Genomic DNA, 9,455 nt, shown 5'->3' with positions numbered 1-9,455 from the left:
CTGTAGCCAGGACTAAAATAAACTCTTGCATCTGTATATAACTATGCATTGTATTAAGGTTTTTATATAAATGAGGTTATTTTAACTTAAAGAATGATTTATTTTTACTATATGTGCATGAATGTTTTACCTGCACACACACACACACACACACACACACACACACACACACATGCATTATGTGTGTGTTGCTATTGCTGGAAGCTGGAAGAGGGTGTTGGATCTCCTGAAATGGAGTTACAGCCAGTTGTGAGCCACTGTGTTGGTGCTGGGAACTGAACTTTGGTCCTCTACTAGAGCTGCAAGCACTCTTAACCACAGAGTCATCTCTCTAACTCCCTGGAAAAACCAACCAACCAACCAACCAACCAACAAACAAAAGAAACCTTTTTGACTATAATATGAGTTTTTCAGTGGGAAAGTTGGGATTCAGGTAAGTTAGTGTGTCTGTTCAAGTCCTATGACTAGGGAAGGTGGGGAGAGTTTCCTCATTCCAGTATAGGGTTAAGAGTCCCAGGTAAAGGGGTTGGAGAAATGGTTCATTGGTAAAGGCACTTCTTCTCAGCAGAGGATCCGAGTTTGATTTCCACAACTCACATCCTTTAACTCCAGCCCCAGAGGATCCAAGGCCCTGTACTGGCCTGCATGGCATGAACATGCGTGTGTGTGGTGCTCATAAACTCTTACAGCCTCGCACACACACTCATGAAGATATAGATCTATAATCCACATATCTATATCATCTCTATCTATATCAATCTTTATACATACACATATATGTATACACACATACATACACACACACACACACACACACACACACACACACACATATATATATATATATATATATATATATATATATGTTTGTTTGTTTTATTTTTGTTTTTTGTTGTTTGAGACAGGGTTTCTCTGTGTAGCCCTGGCTGTCCTGGAACTCACTCTGTAGACCAGGCTGGCCTTAAACTCATAGATCCTCTTGCCTCTACCTACCAAGTACTAGGATCAAAGGTGTGCACCACCATAGCCTGGCTTTTTTTTTTTTTTAAAGAAATATAGACTTTTAAAAAAAAGTCCCTAGTTAAAACACAGAAGCAAACCTCTTAGAAAAAGGCTGAGAACAAAACTCCAGCAGAGATGGCTACTCTGGGCTAGACTGTGGCTGAGCTAAACCATTTACCCTTTGCCCTGATGTTTGCTGGAGACAGTACCAGTTTCCTGTCTGAAGCCAGTTGCATGTCCACAGGTCCTTCTTTCTCACACTGCTTCCAAGGGAAAACCTGTGTCCCCTCTTCTGAGATGAGATACTCTTGTTAATAAAAAGGCAGACACTTCCAGATGGAGGTAGAGAGGACCCAGGAGCTTAAGCAAGGCTGAAAACAAACCGTACTGAAATGGTTTGATGCTATCGCTGGAAATAAACACTGCCTTCGTTTGCCTTAGGGAAGAGAGGTGTCAAAGGACGCTGAGACAACTGTTTGTATCCATGACGCAGATGTGGGCCTTCCAGAGCAGTTAAGCCATGGTGAAGAGTCGAAGCAGAAGGCACTTTTTGCGTCTGGAGACAGAGATGCAGTTCTGGTGTGTGTTCATCTCTGCCCTCAGGAGCCATTTCCGGTACGGGATGTGTTGGGGGAGTGGCTGGTGACAAGCAATATTTTCCTGGATCACAATCCTTCTCCCTTTCCTCAAACCAAAGCCTTGTCTCTGCACATACGTTTAAACTTTTCAAAATAATCACCGATGCTTTAGCAAACATCACATCTTATTTGGCTTTATAATCATTTGTTGGGTGTCCACTTCTATGTGTGTGGAGGAACCTGAGGACAGGAAGCTAAGGAATACACACTTCTCTGCAGAAAGGCATGGGGGACTTGGGAGGCAGCTTCATCCTTAGCTACCCAACCCTTCCCGATGCTAGCTCCTGGGGGCAGTAGCTGCTGGTGTATGCAGGCGAAGGGTTAACAAACGCCTGGCATGTCACACTATTGCCATGGGCTGGTGCCTCCAAAGGGCCCCCTGAAAGCTTTGGGACCTGGGTTATGTTTGGCTTCAGCCTTGTGAGACCTCATTTCTAGACTGCGTATTATGTTAGTGGGACCCAGAGAGATTTATTTTCGTGACCTTTCCGGATGTGGAATCTGAACCAGGGGGAGGGCGAAAATCAGCTCCGAAGCGGTTAATTTTACTAGCTCCTAAATTGATAAGCGGTGAGACGTCAGTCTGAAATGAACTCGCCTTGTTCGACGGGGTTTTAAGACAGCGGAACTCAATCAGCAGCGGGCCGCACGGTTCAAGGCTGCAATTCATCCCGCCGTGCCTCTGAAAAATGGGAGGTGACAGTTCATTTTGCCAGTGACAGTCTGTCGGTCTCGCTCGCTGCTTCTCCTGTCGATTGCCTGGCTGAGGTGAAGCTCAGCTTCGAGACACCCTCGTTTGGTATTCCACTCAGCTGAGCAGGACAGTCCCGGGACCCAAGGTGTGCAAATCTTTCCGCCCCACAGCTCATCTCCCTGCCTTCTCCGGAGCTCTGAACCGTTCGCTTAGGCCTGATCGTGGGTCCCAAGAGCCATCTTCCCACTTCCTGTACCTCGTTTGTCCCTCTAACTTTCACTTCCAAGCTGGGCCGCCTGTCTGGGACCCTGTGAAACAAAGCTTAGATGAGACTTCCAAGAGAAGTCTGTGGACAAGGGTGCAGAGATGACTGTGTAAGTGACCGTCCTGGGATGGGGCTCAGAGCCTTGCGCATGCTCAGCAAGCAAGCCTTCAACCTCAAGCCCTACAACTTCAGGGGTTGAGAAGCGAGACAAGAGGGATGACACTGTGTTTGTACTTAATCCCAAATTGCCTTCCCCCTCCCAATTACTTTCTATTTCTCTAAAAACAACACACTTGGAATTATGCATGTGTTTTTATTACAGTTCTTTGCTTTAATAAATTTGAACGGAATGCCCTCATTGTTAAGAAACACTTGTAAAAGAAACACTTGTAAAAAAGTTTTTTTTTAGGAAAAAAAGGAGCTGCCTGTAATTTATTCTTGAAAAGTCCAGGCATATATAGAAAAAAATAAATATGCCAAAAATTAATGACTGATGGATCCAACCAAGTTAGTGATATACAAGAGCTTTATATATTATAGAAACTTTTCTGTAAGTTTGAAATTATTTTAAAAAAGTAATTCTAAAAAAATCTGAACAGATTGACCCTGCCTTATTGACGAGGCTGTGTCTCAATAAACATTTTAAAAACCACTTATTTCAATGGCTATAGAGATGGCTCAGCAGTTAAGAGCACTGGTTGCTTTTCCAGAGGCCCCTGTTCTGTTCCTAGCATCCATTTGGCAGCTCACAACTGTCTGTATGTCCAGTGTCAGGGGATCTGATGTCATCTTCTGGTATTTACAAGCACCAGGCATGTGAGTGTGAACAGACCTACATGCAGGTAAAACACTCATACACATATATTTGGGTTTTTTTTTTAACTCTCTGTGTGTGTACATCCACAAGTGTGTGGAAGCCTAAGACTGATGTCCAGCATCATCCTTGTCTTAATCAGGGTTTTACTGCTGTGAGCAGACACCATGACCAAGGCAAGTCTTATAAGGACAATATTTAATTGGGGTTGCATCCGGGCAGGCATGGTACAGTAGGAGCTGAGAGCTCTACATCTTCATCTGAAGGCTGCTAGTGGAAGACTGACCTCCAGGCAGCTAGGAGGAGGGTGTTAAAGCCCATGCCCACAGTGACACACCTACTCCAACAAGGCCACACCTTCTAATAGTGCCTCTCCCTGGGCCCAGCATATACAAACCATCACAATCCTCAATTGATCATCCACCTCATCCATGAGGCAGGGTCTCTCAATCAAACCCAGAGCTTCAGATACAGCTAGTCTCTCTAGTCACCTTGCCCTGGGGATCGCCTGTCTCTATTGTCCCAGGCTGGAATTACAGATATGCTGGCTCTGGGTGTCTGAGCTCCTGTTTGCAAAGCAAGGGTTTCAACTACTGAACTATCTCCTCAGTCCAATAAGCATTTATTTGACACACCCTATGTATATTGGGAATAAAATGGTAACTAATAGGGGTCTGGAGAGATGGCTCAGAGGTTAAGAGCACTAACTGGTCTTCCAGAGGTCCTGAGGTCAATTCCCAGCAACCACATGGTGGCTCACAACCATCTGTAATGGGATCTGATGCCCTCTTCTGGTGTGTCTGAAGACAGCTACAGTGTGCTCACGCATATATAGATAAATAAATCTTTAAAGAATGAAAACCGATATAGGAATGATCTTGGAGTTGGGGAAGACAAGTGGTGGCAGACATGCAGTGACAGACGGGCTATGAGCTTTGACTGACAGGAGCTAACCACAGTAAGAGCACGTGGGAGGGGTAAAGCTCAGGTCCAGCAGTTACTGCTTGCTGTCGGAGGAAATGATGTTCTAAGCTGTGACTCGAAGAGAGAGTGGTGGTCAGCTGACTAAGGGCAGGGGAAAGCCTTGCAGATAGAGGGGACATTCTGTGAAAAACGAGAGTGGGGTGCAACTCGTTTGAGAAAACAGGTTTGTTACTTAAAAGGACACAGAGACCTGGGCGTGGTAGTACATGCCTTTAACCCTAGCTCTGAGGAGGTAGGGGCAAGGAGGTCTCTGTGCATCTGAGGCCAGTCCATGTCAAGTTCCAGACCAATCAGGGATAAACATCGAGAGCCTGTCTAAAAGGAAAGAAGAAAGAGAAAAGAAAAGACAAAGTCAGGGACCATGGAAAGGGAGGGACTAGGGAGGTGAGTAGCTCAAATGTAGTGGTGATGGTGGTGGCGGTGGTGGTGACAATGGTGGTGATGGTGATGGTGATGATGGTGATGGTGATGGGGGACAGTGATGGTTGTAGGCTTAGACTTTTTTAAAATCTATTTTGGTGGTGGTGATGATGGTGGTGGTGATGGAGGTGGTGATGATGGTGATAGTGGTGATGGTGGTGATGATGGTGAGTGATGGTGGTTCTTGACCCCTTTAGAGGTAGCATGTAGAAGGAGCTAAGGTGGGAGGAGTTAGGAGAGGAAGAAGAAGAGGAGGAGTAAGGAGGAGAGGAGGAAAAGGAAGAGGAGGAGCTAGGAGAGGAGAGAGGGAGAGAGAGGAGACGGAGGCGGATGTTCACGTGTCTGTAGCAGTCAAAGGTAGTTGGTATATCTAGGTTGGGTATTGGGTTACACTTCTGATTGTATGGGTATCTTGTTACTGATCATTGCCAAATATATAAGCCTTTGATTAATCTTTAAGCATTAGAGTCTTATCTTTCTACTGGCCCCACATGGATGACAGGATGGTCTGGGAAATGCCCAGCCTTGCGGAGACAGCGTGGAAGATTGGCAGAGCCATCTCCCACTCTGGCGTCTCGTAGGTGGCAGGGCTGGTGTTTCTGGTGGGCTGGTTCTAGCTGCTGCGCACACGTGGCCTCCAAACATGGCGGCTGTGCTAGGCCAAGCCGATGCAGCTTAGATAGTCGGCATGAGCCAGAGGCTGATTTTAAATAATTAACACAACAGTAGCATATCAGATATCCTGCATATCAGATATTTAGATTATGATTCATAACAGTAGCACAACGACAGTTATTAAGTAGCAACAAGATAGTTATATGGCTGGGGGTCCCCACAACATGAGGAGCTGTATTAAAGTGTTGCAGCGTGAGGGAGGTTGAGAACCACGGAGCTACTGACTGGAGCAAGGATCTACTACACCTCTAACCTAATCACATCTCTCATTTTCAAGGCCAGAAAGTCATGTGTAAAATAGATTTCAAAGATTAAAAAAAATGTATATGTCTCTGCATGATTGTATGTTCACCGTGTGTTTTTAGGTGTACATGGAAGCCAGAAGATGGTTTCAGATCCTCCGGAATTACGCTTAGAGGTTGTAAGCTGCCCAAAGTGGATGCTGGGAACAAATCTGGGTCCTCACAAGAACAAGGGCTCATAATCACCGAGCCATCTCTCCAGCTCCTACGAGCAAGAAAAGGCTAATGTTTTCTGTAGTTATTCTGGTGTGTCCCAGCAGATATGAGGAGTAAAGGAACATGGTAGGTAAATAGCACTTCCCTTTTCTTTTTAAAAACACTTATTTATTCACCTGGTTATCTATGTGTGTACACACGTATGTGTGTGCATGAGTGCATGTGCCTTGCATGTGTGGAGTCCAGAAGAGGGCATTGGACCTCTCAGTAATGAAGTTGCAGTGGTGTGTGGGATACCCTGGAGTTTTAGTTGTGTGTGTGGGATTCCCTGCAGTCACAGTTGTGTGTGGGACACCTGGCTCATTATGTGGGTGCTGGGATCCAAACTCTGCCCCTCATGATTGAGGAGCTGGTGCTCTTAACCAATGAGCCATCTCTCAAGCCCCAGACTGCATGTTCTTTCATCAGATCCACTCCTTTTGAAAAAAATAGAATTAACAGGGTGTATGGTCTAGCTTTTTTTTTTTTTTTTCTCTCTCCGCTCATCAGACCTAATTGACTTTGGTGGGAGGGAGCTGACTGTTCCTTTATGATGCCATTGCTACGACTTCAGCCGAGCTGGTTTGGTTGGGTCAGCGAGAGTGTGAGCTATGGACTGGGAAATACTCAATCCATGATTCTTCCTTGGCATCTTGGTGACAATTTCCTTTTTCTCACCTAAGCTATTCGGTTTGGGCTTTATCTCTTATAATCAAGAGTCCTGACAAGAAACCCTTAAGGAAGGTAGGTTGTTAGAGAGATAATGAGACACTGACAGTGGAAATCATAGGCATAAGAATGGAATCTGCAGAGGGGCCAGACTCATTGGCAAAATGTGAATGGAAGGCAGTGTGTGGCTCTTCCTAGGCCCTCCTAACCCAGCACCTTTGTAATGGAATTTCTCCATCAGGTAAAGTAAGCAGGGCCACACCTCAGTGGCAGTATGGCAAGAAGAGACTCTAAAAATGGTCTGAGAACAAACAGGCTCCAAATGGGTCAACAGAGGCTGAAGAAGTGATTCAAATCTGAGCAACAACCCTGGAAACCACAGAAAGACATGAGGAAGGACTGAGATAATTGCACTTGACAGATGAGGGCTTTTGACCCAGTGGACTTTAAAGTAAATTGTTAAAGTGATCCTGCCTGGTAGTACCTGAGAGGCAATGGAAACCACATTAAAACTTTTATTAGAACAAAGAAAAGCTGCAGAGGAAGCCCAGGGCTAAGCCAGGAATTGTGTATGGTTAGTCAAAGAGGGGAAGATTCCAGAGGACAATGAGCAGAACTCCCAGGTAAAATCAGGTGGGAGGCTGTGTGAGGCAGCCCAGCTAGTGACACTCTTACCTTGCTAGCAATGAGTTCTTGATTTGAAATTCAACATCTTTGCAAGAAAGCCAGGTACGGTGGTATGTCTGTGAGTCTGTCTTTGGGGAGAACCAGGAAAATTCCCTGGGCATTGGTGGCAATAAATTTTGTCAAATTGTGAGCTCTATGTTCCATGGAAGACCCAGTCTCAAAAAATAAGAAAGAGTAATTGAGGAAGAGGAAGATGCTTGGTCTGAACCTCTGACCTTGTGCGCACACACACACACACACACACACACATGCACACACATACACAGGCATACACACACACACACACACACACACACACACTGAAAAGCAAACTCTGCTTCCTTACCAATCCTGTTTCCCACCCTTCCTTGATACCCAGTTCTTTGATGAATTTTAACATTCACCTAGGCCTGAATTCTCCTGTGTAATACTCAGTGTCCCCAACGTCTCTTCCTTTCAGGTCTTATCAAAGTGTCCTGTGTCCTATATCAGTTCCTCAGGACAGTGACTAATCTGATAGACTGACAGGGACTAATGGGGTAAGGAGTGTGAATACGCTGACACGTTGGACCTCCAGGTAATTCATGTCTTATTTATTTATGAATTCTTACCTTCTGACATGGTTTCTGGCACATGCCAAGTATTCAGTTAATGTCTGCTGAACTGAAATAGATGGCATATTCTCTTTCTCACTCAGTCTTTGGGAGACAATACCTTACTCAGAGTTAAGGCTTGTAGGCTGGATGGGCCTTGTTCTGCATCTCACAGTCTCCATGAACTGTGAACTGAACACTTCCTTTAAGAAACTCCATTTAGTGCTAAGCATCTCTGAGGATTCAGTTAAAACTGAAGCTATTAATTAGGCAAATATTCCTGTCTTTTGTCATGTGACATAATGACGTTTGGAGTGAATGTGCATTGTTGACATGGACGTGGTCGTGTCAAGGACTCCACTCCTCAAAGCAAAGCCTTCCCCAGGTGAGGCTCAGAAGGATGGGAAGTTTCCTTAACCGGCCTTGCCAGTCAGGTTTCCAGAACCAAGCAATCCATGATGCAATGGTCACCATAGCCCTATAGGCTGCATGCTTGGACTCAACATGGGAATGAGAACTTGCAGCAACTACCAGGTTGAACTTTAAAAAATACGTTTATTGGCAGGATGGTGGTGGTGTACACTTTAATCCCAACACTTGAGAGGCAGAGGCAGGTGGATCTCTTGGGTTTGAGGCCAACCTGGTTTATAGAGTAAGTTCCAGGACAGCCAAGGCTACAGAGAGAAACCCTGTCTTGAAAATTTAAAAATAAAAGTTTATCTTGGTGTTGGAGAGTTGGCTCAATGGTTATGAACACTGGCTACTCTTGTAGAGGATCTGGGTTCAGTTCCTGGCCCTCACACAGAGCCCCATAACTACCTGTAACTCAGGTTCCAGGGAATCAGCTCCCCTCTTCCAACCTTCTTATGTACCAGGCATACATATGGTATACATATGTACATATAGGCAAAATACCCATGCATACAAAGATAAGTCTAAAAATATATATATACTTAATTTTGTTTTATGTGGATGGGTGTTTTGCCTGCATGTGTGTGAACAGGCCAGAAGAAGATGGCATATCCTCTGGAACTGGTGCTACAGACACTTGTGAGCCGTCTGAGATGGATGTTGGGAGATGAGTTAGGACCTGAATTCCAGGCCTCTGGAAGAACATCCAGTGCCCTTAACTACAGAGCCATCATTCTAGCCCCCAGACTATACACTTTTTGAGAATACTGGATTGTCTATACGTGTTTGTGTCTTAGTGTTCTTGAATATTGGTTCAATAATACTGGAAGAATGAGGGAAGAAGGTGGGAATATAGGAAAGAAGGGAAACAGGGAAGAAAGGAGGGAAGGACAGAGGGAGAGAGGGAGGGAGGGAGGGAAGGAGGGAAGGAGGGAGGAAGGGAGGGAGGGAAGGAAGGAGGGAGGGAGGGAAGGAAGGAGGGAGAGAGGGAAGGAAGGAAGGACGGAGGGAGGGAGGGAAGGAAGGAGGGAGAGAGGGAAGGAAGGAGGGAGAGAGGGAAGGAAGGAAGGACGGAGGGAGGGGAGGAAGGGAGGGAGGGAAGGAAGGAGGGAGGGAGGGAAGGAAGG

The 9,455-nt window shown here is 45.5% G+C and overlaps 1 long non-coding RNA gene across 1 annotated transcript in view; it reads right to left on the bottom strand.

The window, feature by feature from the left end:
• Window positions 1-1,087: 1,087 nt before the first annotated feature.
• Window positions 1,088-9,455, bottom strand: part of LOC114610424 — a 19,180-nt gene continuing 10,812 nt past the window's right edge. Inside the window, exon 3 of the long non-coding RNA XR_003709686.1 lies at window positions 1,088-2,642. This is a non-coding gene — a long non-coding RNA (uncharacterized LOC114610424). The remainder of the gene's footprint in view (window positions 2,643-9,455) is intronic.

Source organism: Grammomys surdaster, unplaced genomic scaffold (assembly GCF_004785775.1).
Source record: "Grammomys surdaster isolate TR1022 unplaced genomic scaffold, NIH_TR_1.0 126048, whole genome shotgun sequence".
Classification (NCBI taxonomy): domain Eukaryota; kingdom Metazoa; phylum Chordata; class Mammalia; order Rodentia; family Muridae; genus Grammomys; species Grammomys surdaster.
The sequence above is the reverse complement of the archived record's forward strand: the minus strand, read 5'-3'. Positions and strand labels throughout refer to the sequence as shown.